Below are 17,239 nucleotides of genomic sequence, written 5' to 3'. Positions count from 1 at the left end.
TTAACAGTTTCCTAATAATAGTTGCTTATAGTAGAATGATTAGCAATAGTAGGAATTGATATGAAGATACTCAGAAGATAAAAACAAGTTCTTTTACATTAACAAGAAAAACAAAAGAAAAGTAAAAGAAACTCTAGAAACACACTATATATATGAAAGACATGATTTTGGTATAAACCCAAACAAAAGTTGTTATAAATTTCAATACTTGGGAAAATGTAAAAAAGTGAATTACTTTTTAATCTAAGTTGTTTGTTTTCTTATTGTTGACCCAAGGTCACCAGATCTTTTCTTATATTAGCCTCTAGGAGTTTTATAGTTCTGTGTTTTCCATTTAGATCTGTGATCCCAGATATGTTAAATTTTGCGATGAGTGTAAGATCTGTATCTAGACTCACTATCTTTGAGCAAGGTTCACTTGTTCCAGCATCATTTGTTGAAAGCACTATTCCTCCTTCATTATATTGCCTTTGCTCCAGTTTCAAAGATCAATAGACCATATACATACCAACTGGATTTTGCATTCTCTTCCATTGATCTATTTGTCAATTTTTTTCACCATTATCACTTTGTCTTGAATACTGTAGTTTTATATTATATTAAGCCTTGAAGTTGGATAGTGTTAGTCTTCCAACTTTGTTCTTTTCTTTCAAGATCTTAAGAGACAATCCACCAAAGAAGATGAATACATGACAAATAAGTATATGAAAAGATGTCCCAAATTATATGTCATCAGGGAAATGTAAATTAAAACAACACTGAGATACCACTACACACCTATTAGAATGGCCAAATCCATAACATTGACAACACCAAATGTTAGAGAAGATGTGGTCTAACACAAATGCTCATTCAATGTTGACAAAAGAGCAAAATGAAAATGCTACCTTACGGGGGAGTTTGGTAATTTCAAAACTAAACATAGTTTACTATATAATCTAGTAATTGTGCTCCCTGGAATTTACCAAAAAAAGTTGAAAACTTATGTCTAGACAAAAACCTGCACGTGGATGTTTACATTAGCTTTGTTTATAATTGTCAGAATGGAAGCAACCAAGACGTATGTCAGTAGGTGAATAAATTAACTGTGGTATACCGAGACAATGGAATATTATTCAGTGATAATGTACTTAATGTTACTGAACTGTGCACTTCTAAAGCCTCAAATAGTAAATTTTATGTCGTATGCAGTTCACCACGTTAGAAAAAATTGAAATAGCAAATGTTAAATAAACATATAAAAGCATATTTTAATATGTTGCTAATTGTCCTGGCTGGATAATAGCTCTGTGTACAATACATCCTTAGGGCAAGATTGTTTGTAAACCCATATTTCAAAAGTCTTACAGACTACATTTCTTGGTGTCTCATAAGTTTATCATTTATTTTATCAATTATATGACAAATAAAGATTTTAAACAAGCAGTTGAGAATCACTCTTAAAAACTCAGAAAAACTAGAAATATCTACTTTGTATATTCTTGTCTCATTGATTTTACACATTGTTGTATATCAATATTCACGAAAAGTCACACATAAGAATGTACATAGTAGCACCCTTTGCTTAAAAATTCTGGAAACAACCCAATGTTAATTGTGAAAAGAAGAACATTAAATAAATTGAGTTATACTTTTACTTTTAAATACTAAGCAACAATAATAATGAACAAACTTCAAATAAACAATGTGAATGACGTTTAAACATATACATCTTAATTTTTAGGGAACAGTACACTAAATAGCAAAATAGGTTATACAGATAACAAAACAGCAAAATAATCTCTGCATATGGTGACAAGATTCTTTCTTGTTACCATGGCTGGATGATAAAGTTACAGGAAGGGGACAAGAACATCTTCTGGATGGCTACAAAGCTCTCTCACATGATATTAATGCTGGTTATACAGGAGTGTTTAGCTTGTGAAAATTTATCTAACTCTACGTTGATAATATTTATAATTTTATGTGCCTACATTATAATTTATAAGAAAACTTGCTGAAAATGTCAACAAATAAAAGTAAAATTATTTTTTAAGAGCTGTGCTATGCAGAAAAACACACCTGGATATTTCCTATAATAAAAGCTGCAAAGAACTACTTACACTGTATATGTTTATTAATTTATTAATTGTATATAAATTACAACTCTGACATACAGAGAGTATAGATGCTGTCACTGACATCCTTGCAACAAGAAAAAGGCAAACAAACTGAAAACCAATGACATTTTTTAGATTTATCGCAGAGCTGAGGTTGCAGGGTAAACAACAAAAGAACTACGAAGTAAACCAAAAAGCAAACCAAACCAAATAAACAAAAAACAGTCTGAAAAGACAAAGCAATCATCAAAATTAGTTAGATTCAGATGTGACACAATGTTGAAATGATCAGAAAGAGAATTTAAAACAGCTTTAATTAACTTTTTTTTTTTGACGGAGTTTTGCTCTCTCTCTCAGGCTGGAGTGCAGTGGGAGAATCTAGGCTCACTGCAACCTCCGCCTCCTGGGTTCAAGAATTCTCCTCCCTCAGCCTCCCAAGTAGCTTGGACTACAGGTGCGTGCCATGATGCCCGGCTAATTTTTTTGTATTTTTAGTAGAGACAGGGTTTCTCCCTGTCTCCTGTTAGCCAGGATGGTCTAGGTCTCCTGACCTCGTGATCTGCCCGCCTCGGTCTCCCAAAATACTGGGATTACAGGCGTGAGCCAACGCGCCCGGCCTAATTGGCATTTTAAGAATAGCTTTACATTACCAGTATCAACCCTCATCCAGTCCCAGGCAGCGCAGTGCAGAGACAGATACCATCACTTAGGAGAAAGAAAGGAAAGCAAGCACAGGACTTTGCCCTGGACCCCCAACACTCAGACCACTACAGTAAAACCTAGCTCCAGAAAGATCTTCATGGCCTAATAGTCCAGGCGGGTACATGCAGATTGAGCCTCTATTCCTGCCCTGGTGCCAGGTGAAACAACATAGCTCCAGGCTTCAAGCTTGTGTGGTGAAGTGGATCTGTGATCTATATCACCACTTTTAGCCAACATCAGCAGCCTGTCTTCAGACAGACCATAGCAGCTGGAAGGTCTCAGTAAACGCAGGATTCTGGACTGCAACAATGCCATGCCTGCTGTAGTTAGCTCCCGGCTTCTGTCAACACGTGCCAGCCACAACCGCCCAAAGCATCTGGTATACACCAGTGTTCCACCTACCACAGAGATTTTCCAGAAAAGCACCAGTCTGTGAAAGCTAGAAAAAGTGGCTATCTCTTCAAATGTACAGACACTAATGCAGGACCACAATGGATCCAAAACAACAGGAAGGCATAACGTCAGGAAAAAAGACAAAAGAAGGTACCGGCGACTAACTCTAAAGAAATGTAGATGTATAAACTGACTGGCAAAGAATTAATAATTGTTTAAAAGAAGCTCAGCAAATTCAAGAAAATAAAGATAAATAATCTAATGAAATGAAAACAATATTTGGCCAGAATGACAAATCAGAGATTGAAATAATAATTTTTAAACCCAAAGAGAAATCCTAGAGCTGAAATAAATTTTAAAAAATTAAATAGAAGGCATAAAATACAAAATTGATGACGCAGAAGAAAGAGTTTGTGAATTCAAAGTCAGGTTATTTGAAAATATACAAACAGAGAAGAAAAATAAAATAAGGAAAAAAATAAAAGAAAGCTTACAGGATTTATGGGACAGAAAAAATAGACCAAACATGGGAGTCACAGGATTTAAAAAGGAAAAGAAAAAATAAAATAGCTAGAAAGTTTGTTTAAATAAATTATAGCAGACAATATTTCAAACTTCAAGAAAGATGTAAATATCCAGGTAAATGAACAAAGTTCTTCAACTAGGTTCAATGCCAATAATATTATAGTAACATATAATCAAATTGTGAAAAGTCAAAGACAAAGGGAGAATTCTGAAAGTCAGAAAATCAAAATTAAAAAAAATAGCAAATGCCCTGTGAGGGAGTTCCAAGGTGATTGACAGCAGACTTCTCAGAAGAAATTTTCAGGCTAAAAAACAATACAATGAGGCCGGGCGCGGTGGCTCAAGCCTGTAATCCCAGCACTTTGGGAGGCCGAGACGGGCGAATCACGAGGTCAGGAGATCGAGACCATCCTGGCTAACATGGTGAAATCCCGTCTCTACTAAAAAAATACAAAAAACTAGCCGGGCGAGGTGGCGGGCGCCTGTAGTCCCAGCTACTTGGGAGGCTGAGGCAGGAGAATGGCGTAAACCCGGGAGGCGGAGCTTGCAGTGAGCTGAGATCTGGCCACTGCACCCCAGCCTGGGTGACAAAGCGAGACTCTGTCTCAACAAAAACAAAACAAAACAAAACAAAACAAAAAAAACAATACAATGATAATATTCAAAATTCAGGGAAGGAGAGAGGGTGTGAAATCCCTACCATCCAAGAATATTGTACCCACAAAAGCTGTCTTTCAGAAATGAAGGAGAGATAACATGTCATCACCATCAGGCATGTTTTAGAATAAAAGTTAAATTATTCAACCTGAAGGAAAAGAACATTAATAACACAATAACATCTGAAAGTATAAAACTCAGTGATAAAAATAAAGACACAGTCAAATTTAAAATATGTTTACCTTGCAATGGTGGTGTGTAATGTACTTATATTTTCAGTATGAGGGTTAAAAGATAAAACTGTTGAAAATAATAATAACTAAAATAATTTGTTAAGAGATACGAAATATTAAAAGATGTAAAGTGGCTGGGTATGGTGGCTCATGCCTGTAATCCAAGCACTTTCGGAGGCTAAGGCAGGTGGATTGCTTTAACCCAGAATTTCAAGATCAGCCTGGGCAACATGGAGAAACCCTGTTTCTACAAAAAATACAAAAACATTAGCCAGGTATGATGGTGTGAACTTGTAATCCCAGCTACTTGGGAGGCTGAGGTGGGAGGATTGCTGGAGCCGGGGAGGAGGAGGTTACAGTGATCTGAAATCACGTTACTACACTCTAGCCTTGGTACCAGAGCTAGACCCTGTTAAGAAATGTAAATTATAACACTGAAATTCAGAATTTGGGGAGATAGTGGATTAAAGTTCTAAAGATTCTTTTTTTTTCCTATTCAAAATGAAGTTGTCATCAGCTTAAAATAATCTGTTCTTAACCTATAAGTTGTTTTCTATTAGCCTCATAGTAACCACAAAGCAAAAACCTTTAGTAGATATGCCAAAAAATTAAAAACAAGGAATCAACACATACTAATAGAAAAAAATCTTTAAGCCACAAAGGAAAACAGCAATAGAAGAAAAGGAACAAAGAATCCACACAGCAATTAGAAAACAAATAGCAAAATGACAGTAATGAGTCATTACCTATCCAAAATTACCTAGAAAGTAAATGGATTAAATTCTTCCATCAGACAGAATGCCTGAATGGGAAAAAGAAAGACCGAGTGTATGCTGCCAACAAAAAAACTCACTTCACTTGTAAGGATGCACATTGACTGAAAGTAAAGGGGTAGAAAAAGATATTCTATGCAAATGGAAACCAAAAGAGAGAGAAAGTAGCCATACTTCTATCAGATAAATAATAATTTTAAGTCTAAATCTGTAAAAAGAGACAAAAATTTATTGTGTAATGACAACAGGGTCAGCTCAGCAAGAAGATATAACAATGAAAAATGTATAAGCACCCAACATTAGATAAATATATAAAGCAAATATTAATGGATTTAAAGGAGGACACAGATGGCAATACTACAACAGTAGGAGATTTCAGCTCCACTTTTGCCAATAGACAGATCATTCAGGCAGAAAATTAATAAGAAAGCACCTGACTTAAACTACACTGTAGATCAAATGAACCTGACAGACATATACAGAACAGTCCATCTAACAGCAGCAGAATACATATTTCTCTCAAATGCACGTGGGACATTCTCCAGGATAGATACAATGGTAAGCCACAAAACAAGACTTAACAAATTTAAGACTGAAATCATGTAAATTAGCTTTTCTGACCACAATAGAATAAAATTTGAGATCAATATCAGAAGAAACTCTGGAATGTCACAAATACATGGCAATTGAACAATATGTTCCTGAAAAACCAATGGGCCAATAAATAAATTAAAATAAAAATTAAAAAATTTCTGAGATAAACAAAAATGGAAATACAACAGCCAAAACCTGTAAAATACAACAAAGGCAGTTTATGCCAATAAATGCCTATATCAAAAAAGAAAGATCTCAAATAACCTAACATTGCATCTCAAGGAACTAGCAAAACAAGAGTGAACTAAGCCCATAATTAGTGGAAGGAAAGAAGCAATAATGATTGGAGCAGAAGTAAGTGAAATAGAGACAAGAAAAATAATAGAGAAGACTAGCAAAACTAATACTTGTTTCTTTAAAAAATAAAAAAATTGACAGACCTTTAGACTAAGAATAAAGAAGATTCAAATAAAATCAGAAATGCAAATGAAGACATTACAACTGATACAGCAGAAATACAAATGATCATAAAATACAATCATGAACATTTAAATGCAAGTAAATTGTATATTCAATGTTACTGAATTCTGTAAAACACTTAGGAAGAACTAATACCAATTCTCTCGATCACTTCCAGATGATTTAAGAGAAGGGAATATTTCCTAAATCATTTTATGAGGCCAGAATCACCCTGATACCAAAGCCAAATACACTGCTAAAAAAGAAGACTATAGGTCAATATTCTTGATGAATATATATGTAAAAATCCTCAAAAAATATTATCAAACCAAATTCAACAGCACCTTAAAAAGATTATTCACCATGATCAAGTGAGATTCATCCCAGGGATGCAAGGATGATTCAACATATATAAATCATTAAATGTGATATATCGCATTAACAGAATGAAGAAAAAAATTATATGAGTATTTTAGTAGACGCAGAAAAAACATTTGACAAAATTCAACATTGTTTCATGGTAATAACTCTTGAAAATTAGGAATAGAAAGAATGTACCCCAACACAATAAAAGGTATATAATACAAACCCACAGCTAACAAAAATCACACTCAGTTGGGAAAACTGAAGGTTTTACTCTAATACCTGGAATAAAATAAGTATGCCAACTCTTGCTACTTCTATTCAATATAGTACAGGAGTGCCTAGCTAAATTAATTAGGCGAGAGAAAGAAATAAAAGTCATCCAAATGTGAAAGAGATGAGTTATATTATCTCTGTTCATAGATGACAAAATGTTTTCTGTATAAACCATAAGGACTTCACCAAAAATGTAATAGAACTAACAAGTGAATTCAGTAAAGTTTCAGGGTACAAAATCAACATCAAAATCAGTAACATTTCTCTCCGCTAACAACAAAACATATGAAAAAAAGAAATTTTAAAAAATCTCATTTATAATAGCTACAGAAAATATTTAGAAATAAATTTAATCAGGGAGGTGAAATATCTGTATACTGAAAAGTATATAAATTTGATAAAGTAAATTGAAGAGAGCATACATAGATACAAAGATATCTCATGTTTATGGATTGGAAGAATTAATATATTTAAAATGCCCATATAATCCAAGGGGATTTACAGATTCAACACGATCTCTATCAAAATACCAATGACATTGTTCACAGAAATATAAAAAATGCAATCCCCAAATTCATATAGAACCACAAAAGACAACAAATAGCCAAAGCACTCTTAATCAAAAAGAATAAAGCTGGAGGCATCACAATTGTTGACTTCAAAATATACTACAAAGCTATAGTAACCAAAGCAGTATGGTACTGACACAAACACAGACATATAGACCAATAGAACAAAACAAATAACTGGGAAATAAATCACATGTTTATAGACAACTGATTTTTCACAACATAACCAAGAGGGTACAGTGGAGAAAGGACAGTTTTTGCAGTAAATGGTGGTGGGAAAACTGTATAGTCACATCTGGAAGTATAAAAATAGACCCTTATACCACACCATACACAAAGGTCATCTCAAAATAGACTAACAAGTTAAATATAAGACCCATGTTTGTGAAAGTACTAGAAGAAAACATAGAAGAAAAGCTTAATGATATCAGTCTCAGTGAGGAAATTTTTGGATATGACTACAAAAGCACAGGCAATTCAAAAGCAAAGATAGATAAGTAGAATTACATCAAACTAGAGAGCTTTTGCACAGTAAAGCAATCAATGAACAAAGTAAAGAGACAACCTAGAGAATGGGAAAAAATATTTGCAAAATACATACCTGATAATAGGTTAATATCCAAAATATATAAAGAACTCAAACAACTCATTAGCAAGAAAACCAATAATCCAATTAAAAATTGGGCAAAACCTGAATTGACATGTGTTAAAAGAAAAAATACAAATAGCCAATAATTATATTTTAAAATGTTCAACCTTACAAACCATCAGGGAACTACAAGTAAAAAGTACAATAAGATACCACTGAAGCCCTGTTAGAATGACTATTATAAAAAGGAGAAAAAATAATAAGTTTGACAGGGATGCAAAGAGAAAACTTGAACACTGTTGGTGGGATAGTAAATTAGTATAGCCGTTATGGACAAAAGTATGGTGGTTTCTCAGAAAATTATAAATATAATTACCATATGATACAGAAATCCCACTACTGTGTATGTATTTTTAAAAATTAGTGTTGAAAAGAGATGCTAACTCCCATGTTTACTTCAGCATTATTCACAATAGCCAAGACATGGGAACATGTCCATCAATGAGTAAATGGATAAAGAAAATGTGATATATAAATCCAATGAAATCCTATTCAGCTATAAAAAGAAAAAAATATTGCTATTTGAAACAACACAGATAAACCTGAAGGACATTACGCTAAGTGAAATAAGCCAGGCATTGCAATAAAACTACTTTATAATCTTCATCACATGCTGAATCTCAAAATGTTGGTATCCTAGAAGTAGGGTAGAATGGTATACCAGGGCCTGGGGCAGTTGGGGTGAGAAGGTTGGGAAGATGTTGATCAAAGAATACACAATTTCAATTAGACAGGAGGAAGAGATCTAGTGTACAATATAGTGACTATGGTTAATAATATATTGTATTCTTAAAATTGCCAAGAGAGCATATGTAAAGTGTTCTCAACACAAAAATGATAACTATGTGAGGTAATTAAGATGTTAATTAGCTAGGTTCAGTCATCCCACAGTGTGTATATACTGCAAAACATTATATTTTACATAGTAAACACATTGAATTTTATTTGCTAATGTAAAAATTAAAACAAGATGATATATATTAAAAACTGCATGATAAAAATTTAAAAATTAAAATATAATTGACATGCTGAGAGGAGATAAATGTACTCAAATAGCGGATAAAGCAAAAAATGTCTTTTATCTATTTTGTTCACTTCTGTCCCCAGTTATTTATAAATTCTGGCTCATAAAAGTAGAAAAATATGTGTAAAATTAAAAAGTACATGAGTTACAAGCAAAATATATGAGGTTTAGTCCACTCTGAAAGTTAGGAATACATTTTTCAGGTTTTTAGAAATATTAAAATGACTAAAATTATTAAAATAAATATTGGTATTTACTGTTTCAATTTCCTGTTTCCATATACATAAACACATGTATGTGTTTACACACACACACATTGGACAAAAAGGAAAAAGAGGCTTTCATGGGTAGCTAAGAATTAGTATGTACATCTGAGGGTAAAATATTTATACTATTTTAAGGCAAAAAGTATAAATACAAGTATCTTACAAACACACATGCACACAAACACACATACACGCAAGCATTCGGGATGATTTACTTAGAGCAAGAAAAACAAGAATAAACAAGAATTCTTTCAGCCACACACACAAAAAAAATAGGTTAATATTTGTAGAGAAAACAACTATGCCTTTATTTCACAAATATTCATCATGTTAAAATTTAAAAACAGTATTATAATTTTTAATAATAATACTACATTGTCATAAAGATCAATATTTCACACTCATATATTTTTCATTTTGTCAAAGTGCTTAATATCAGAAAAGTGTTTTCCTTTGACAGCATCATGAAAATTTTTTCTTCATTTACATTTCTAGCATTTTTGTTCTTATGAGATGAAATTAGTTTTTGAAGCAAGAATAAAATAATTATATTGTTGGTTCTGAACTCTTTTTACAAAATAAAAATCTCTAAAACAGTCCTGTAAATAATAGGAGATTGAACACTCACAAGTATTTTCTATAACCTGAAATCGTTATACAGTGATTTAATTTTAGTAACGTATATTTTCAAAGCAATAAAATTATTTTTTATGCAAATTAAATGGTTAAAATGATAACTTATTGTCTCCTTATCCTTTACATCTGTCTTTATCCCATTGTCTATGAAAATCACATTATACATCCAATTTTCCAAGACCAAAACAAGGCTTATTTCTCTCCTTAAACTCTAGCTATATTGCCTCAATTGATAAAATCTGTTAACAATTCACACAGTTTGGCTGTTGAATTTCATCAAATCCAATTCAAAGTCTTTAAGCATGTAAAGTCTCCTATGATTTGGATCTGCTTCCTTCCTAGAGTTATATTTTGCCTGTTATCAACTCATGCCCTATTTTCCAAATATGTGTGTGTTGTTTAGTCTGTCCCACCATTTTTGGAATAGCACACTGTTCTTCACAAAGTTCTCTTTCCCCATTCCAAGACTTATAATGAAACTTCAAAGCAATTTGCCCTGCTCCCAAATTTTGGGATAGGCAAACTATTCAAACTAGGCCAATTAAAATTATTTCATTGGGATATATATATATATATATATATATATATATATATATATGCATATATGTGCATATATATTTGAATATAAAAACACTGCTTTGCATGTGTATACAGAAACACACATACATACATTTTCACATGTATACATATATCCATATACATAAACACATGCATAAGTTTACACACACGCACTGGAACAAAAAGGAAAAAGAGGCTTTCATTGGTAGCTAAGAATGAGTATGTATATCTGAGGGTAAAAACTTATGAAATATCGAGGACTCAAAGAAAACAAGACAGTTTTAATAATAAGACCTCATAGCTAAACTTAACTAGCTTCATGCAAATCCACCTCTGCCGGACATTAGATATGGTAAATTAAGTTATTCCTATCCTAAAGCTCCATGAGTCCAGTATACTGTAACTGAAAATGTAAGAAAAGTAATAAAATAATTAGCCTCAATAGATAAATCTAATGTCAAGTGTGTGAATATCTTTCCATCACATATGTACAAATTAAATTTATATATGTGGGCTAAATTTAATTCCCTAATAAATTATGTTTAGGATTATGTAATAGAATTAAGTCGCTTTAAACATATAAATGATTGTATATGATCACAAATGTTAACTTATACAGAAGTGTTTTGTGAATTAATGACCATATAATTAAAAGATATCTTTTACAAATAATAATATTGAGAATGTAATATTTATTAATGGTATTCAGTAGCTTAAAAACCAACATATCATTATCATATTTAATTTTGACGTTAACCTCATTTCATATTTGAAGAATCCAAGGTCAAATCTCTAATAAGTTGCTGACAATGTCTAGAAGGTATGGTTTGCAATTCCTTGCCTAGTGCACTTTTTATAATACTTCACAGTGTACCTTAGATTTGTCAGTACTGCAATGTGATATTGTCGTTATTTTCTTAACAACTTTAAAAAATATCCAAATTTATTGACACGTTAAAAATAATATGCTAAATAAATATATATTATATTTTGGAAAAAAAAATGCAGTCCCCATTCATATATCCTATGTCATAGGAATTTTTATTCCCACTTCTCCGGATGGTTGATGTACCCAGTTTAAAATACTTAGAAATAAATAAAAATACTTTGTTCCAGAGAGTGTTATCAACAGAAATATTTGTAACATTATTAACGGGACATATATTTATTAATATATACTTTTGAAAGATCGGTTTTGGAATAACATGATTGCCATTAACACATACGTATTATTGATCACTGTCCAAATCTTCCTTTGTCATGCTCCTAAAGTGTCATTTGATTCAGATGTTTGTTCATATAAGTCTTTAAAAGCTGTCCAAAGAACAATTGCATTTTAGTAATATATTAACAGAAAGATATTTTCATATTTAAACCACGTCATTTGATTGGGTGTACAGGCTTTTTTCAAGAGTCTTTTATATTCTCAGTGTGCATTAAACTTCCGAATTTTAAAATTTGATTTGAGTCTTTGTTCTCATATCGGAAAAGTCTAGCGGAGGAAAGGCGATAAACCAATACTTCCGTAAATACTTTCAAGAAGTTAATTTTTGTTAAAGCTAATTGACACATACTAAGACAAATACAATTATAACGCTTTTTATTATAACTTCGGCAACCAAGTCATATTATTAGGTTAAGTCGTTCTGGCTGGGTGCGGTGGCTCGTGCCTGTAATCCTAGCACTTTAGGATGCCGAGGCAGGCAGGTCCCCTGAGGTCAGAAGTTTGATACCACCCTGTCCAGCATGGTGAAACTCCATCTGTACTAAAAATTCAAAACTTAGCCTGGTGTGGTGGTGGGTGCCTGTAATCCCAGCTAATCGTGAGGCTGAGGCACAAAAATCGCTTGCACCTGGGAAGTGGAGGCTTCGGTGAGCAAAGATTGTGCCACTGCACTCCAGCCTGGGTGACAGAGCAAGACTCTGTCTTAAAAATAAACAACTAAATAAATAAATAAATAAGTTCTGAGCTTTGTTTCCTATATGCATTTGTAGGGGAAAATAGTGAAGAGATGAGCTAATAAGGAATGATATCATTACTTTAATTAAGTTATTTACACTTTAAAGGCACATTAGTGTCTGGTATTTATTTTAGCATTGAACTAAATTCATTGCTATTTTATTAATCTTATCAATTACTATAGCAACAACTTTAAACTATTTCTTTGTCCTCATAGCTTTCTCAAGCATTCTTAACTTTTTAACTATTTTTCACTATTAAGTATAATGTAAATATGTTTCCCATTAAAAGCTCATCAGAATATGTTCTGTAAAAATATATTAGCAGTTTTAACATAATAATGCATGTTGAGGGATTTCTTGATTACTGATCTTTTAGTTAATGAGTATTATGGGTTTTTTGATGAATAGATTTTGAAGATCATCTAATATACTAACAAAATATCATCCTTTCAACAAGGACCAAGAAAAAAATATTAAAATTATTTGTATAAACCAGAGATGTAATTAAAAGAAATAGAGTCAAAGTTTCTTTTAAAATGATGGAAAAATACTAGCAATCTGACATTACGTTTACAGGTTAAAAAAAGATTCTTTTCAACATTCCACAAAGCAAGTGAATTAAGAGTATTATTTTTAACACATTACACACAAAATAAAATTCTAAAATTGCATTTCCAGATGATATTTTAGATGATCCTTTCCATCACTGGCCTATATCCCTTACTCTGACACTTCCATTTCTTCAGTTAAATTGTCTTCTAACTTTTAACAACAGCATATTAGCTCATTCTTATCACCCAATTGTAGGTATAGATTATTTTGATTTTCCAATTTGTACAGTGAAGTAACTACTCTCTGTGCAAAACACAGATATTTTTTCTTTCTTAAAAAGAAAGTCCTGCTTCTCCAGAAAGAGTTGTTAAATATTTGCACAAGTAAGTTTTACTTGAGGAATCTGTTTAATATGGATATTCTGAGGTTTCATACCAAGAAATTCTGATCTCTTATATCTGAACTTGTGTCTATAAGTTTGCATTTCTTAAGGATAACCTCAGGGGATTCTGATATTAAACAGTGCACATCAAGAATCTTACAACAGAAGAATTAAAATAAATTTTTTAAACATACCAAATCAACTTTATGTTAGTAATTTGGAATATTAGCAATTCACTGTCCTGACATAAATTGAAGAAAATTTTAGCTACCATGACTCATTCTCATTTTCCAAACAAAATCAGACATGGATTCATAATTTGCTCAATAATTTATTTATTTGATCAGTCAATCACTTTCATTCAACAACTAATTATTAGGTGCTTTGTATATCTGTATATACTGATATTGGAAATATAAACAAGAAACTCCTTTGTGAAATTTCCAGCTTCATGGGAAAAACAATTACTTAAAATAAGTGTAACATTCCAGCAGTGTTATCTACTGTGAAGTGTGAATCAATTAGGTTTCAGTCAGGATAGCATTACCACTCTGAGTATTATGGGCTATACTGGTTTTCTACCACTGTATAATAAATTAACACAGGATTACCAGCTTATAACAACAGATTCGTTATTTCACAATTTCTGTGAGACCAGACAAGATATTGGTTTATCTGCTCTCTATGCTCAGAGTCTCACAAAGCTGTAGTGAACATGTTGGCCAAGCTGTGTTCCTTTCCGGAACTTGCGTTTCCTTGCAGGCTCATGTGGTTGTTGGCAAAATTCAGTCCCTTGCAGCTGTAAGAATGAGACTCTCAGCTCCTAGAGGCTGCACACAATTTGCTGCCAAGTTGGCTTCTCCTTGGACAATTCATGTCATAATGATGCAGGCAGGTAAGTCCCAAAATGGGGCTTAGCCCATTAGGGTTCTTGGCTTTGTCCAGGAAAGAATTCAAGGGCAAGCCACAGGTAGAAGAAAATAGTTTTATTGAAGATGCAGTGTTACAACTCCAGCCGTGTTACAGTTCCATGACTTTTCCTGTAGAGCAGGAAAAGTTTTGCAGTCATGTTTAGACATACTTTTAATCACATGCAGATTAAGGGGTGGTGTATGCAGAAATTTCTAGGGAAGGGGTAGTAACTTTTGGGCCATCAGGTCATTGTCACAGAAAGGGGTGTTGTCATGGCAATGGTAAACCAAAATGGCACATTGGTGTGTGTTGCTGATGAAAAGCTGATTCTGTCCTGGCTCTGTTCTAGGAAGTCTTCAATTTGGTCCTGTGTCCAATCCCTGTCTCTGGAGTAGAGTCCCACCTCCTACCTCAATTACTTTGGGACCAAAAAATTACTTCTTTGAGATCAGTAGTAGTAGATCTCTCTACAGTCTGCTAATAGAGAGAGTTCTATGGAATGTAACATAATCAAGGGAGTAATATCACATCAAATTTGCCATACTCTGCTGGTTAAAAGTAGCACACAGTTTCCACCCATACTCAAGGAGGGGCAACTGCACAAAGGCCTAAAGATCAAGAAACAGAATTGAGGGTCAACCTGGAGTCTGTCTGCTATACAGAATAAATGGCTTTTAGAGGAGTTACAGCTTATACTATTTGTTGAGAAGCTGGTGAAGCAAAGGTTTGGAAGGACAAGTAGACAGTGCAGAGTAAGCATGACTAACAAGTCCTCTGAAACCCTGAAGCAGAGGGAGAAGTTTGGGCTTGCAGGGAATCCTGAGGAACCAAGTACATCCAATCCCTGCAATGGAAATAACAAGTTTCTCTATCGGCCAACATTATCCCAAAGCCATATAGGAAACAAATTTTGAATAACGTAATACCCAGCTTAACACAATAGCACATTTTGGCATTCATAATATCGATTGAAATATATTCATTTCAAAATTCAGAAAATAGCAGTCATCTGCTTCCACACAACACGAGGCAACCATGACTCATACAACTGAAAATTCACTAACCCTCATTCTAAAAGAAGACACAAAAATACATATACAATTTGGTAAGAGTTGTTTCTTTTCTAACTATCGCTACCCTTCTAATATCCTATAAATTAACTACTGGGATATAAGGTTGACTATGATGATCAATCTGATGTTAGTTAGTAGGAGGGTGAAAGTGGGAAAGAAAAATCATCTGTTAGTCAATATGCAAGTATATTCATGTTAAAGCAAATAATAAATATTCCTAATTTGTAACATATGCAAATGTACAACTGGTCATGTGGCTGTAAGTGGTATTTATAACTATCTTCTATTTCCAATTCCATATTCTCTTTGACCTCAGAAATTATGGTAGCTTGGCATGATTCCTTGCTAGTAGAGTGACCCAAATCCTCATTTCTACAGCATCTGAGTAATTAATAGTCATGCCTATACAGAGATGTTAATGTTTTATTTTGGCATTTATTTTAGGAAAAAGATTTCTAAGAGAGGCCCTAGCAGACCTCCTGAATTCCAGATACTCTCTCCACTTACATTGCAAAGCTGGAACCCAAGTTCCTCTGGAGATTCAGAATGAACCACTGTAACCAGTATGTTAACCTCCTTTTCCTGATGGTTAACTGTCACAAATATCATGATATGGCCAGGTGGTAGCCTCAACTATCAGTTTAATGGAAACTTTAGTTTTTCATTTTTATGTACCTTGGAGGAATCCTTCCCTTATTGAAAAATGTTATTTCTAAAACAGAAGAGTCAACATTGCAAGATAGGAAGCAAACATTTTCTTGAGGGATTGCTAGGGGTAACAGTAAGATATTCACTACTATTCCCCCTGAGCTCTTGACTCTCATATGCATGAATGTAGGCTATGGAAAAAAAACAGCGTTATATACTGATCACTGATTCAAAGCATTGTTATATCCTGAAGGACATCATCTGAACTTCACAAAGTATTAGCTAGTGTATTTTACTGTTTCTTCAGACCACTTATAGTAGTTGTAATGAAATATATGTAACCAGGTGGTTAAGACCAGAGGATTAGAATAGGAAATTCCATTACCATAAGCCCATGTATGTTCTTTCTTTAGTATAAACTAAATTCTTTAAACTGTATCAATTCTGTATGCAATATCAGGGTGCTGAAGGAGGAAATCTATATGTCCATAGGTGGTGGGTTTGACAACTTGCTGGAGAATTTGAGGAAATATTAACCTTTGAAAAAGTAATGAGCAAATTTCTAGCAGAGATATGCTGAGCTTCCAGACCTATAAGCAGACTTAAATCTTAAATGACTTACTAGTTACAAGATGTTGCCCAGAAGGAAGCAGTACATATACCAAGCTACTTGCAAAATTTTACCAATTTACCTTTAATGAAACTAGTCCAATCAAATTATTGGTACTTCTATTATCCGTATTTATCTTAATTCAATCAAAGTTATTTAAATTGTGATAGGATTTTCAATGTCATGATAATTACAGAAATCAGATCTTACATAAATATGGGAGTTGTTGAGAAGTGAAGATTATTTGCGTAAGCAGACACAGAGAAAACTAGACTAACAAGTCCTCAGGAAGCATCACAGAGATGGACAAATTAGAGTTTTTGT

The sequence above is a fragment of the Macaca mulatta genome, chromosome 6, assembly GCF_049350105.2.
Source record: "Macaca mulatta isolate MMU2019108-1 chromosome 6, T2T-MMU8v2.0, whole genome shotgun sequence".
NCBI classification, from domain to species: Eukaryota; Metazoa; Chordata; class Mammalia; order Primates; family Cercopithecidae; genus Macaca; species Macaca mulatta.
Note: the sequence above shows the minus strand (reverse complement) of the source record.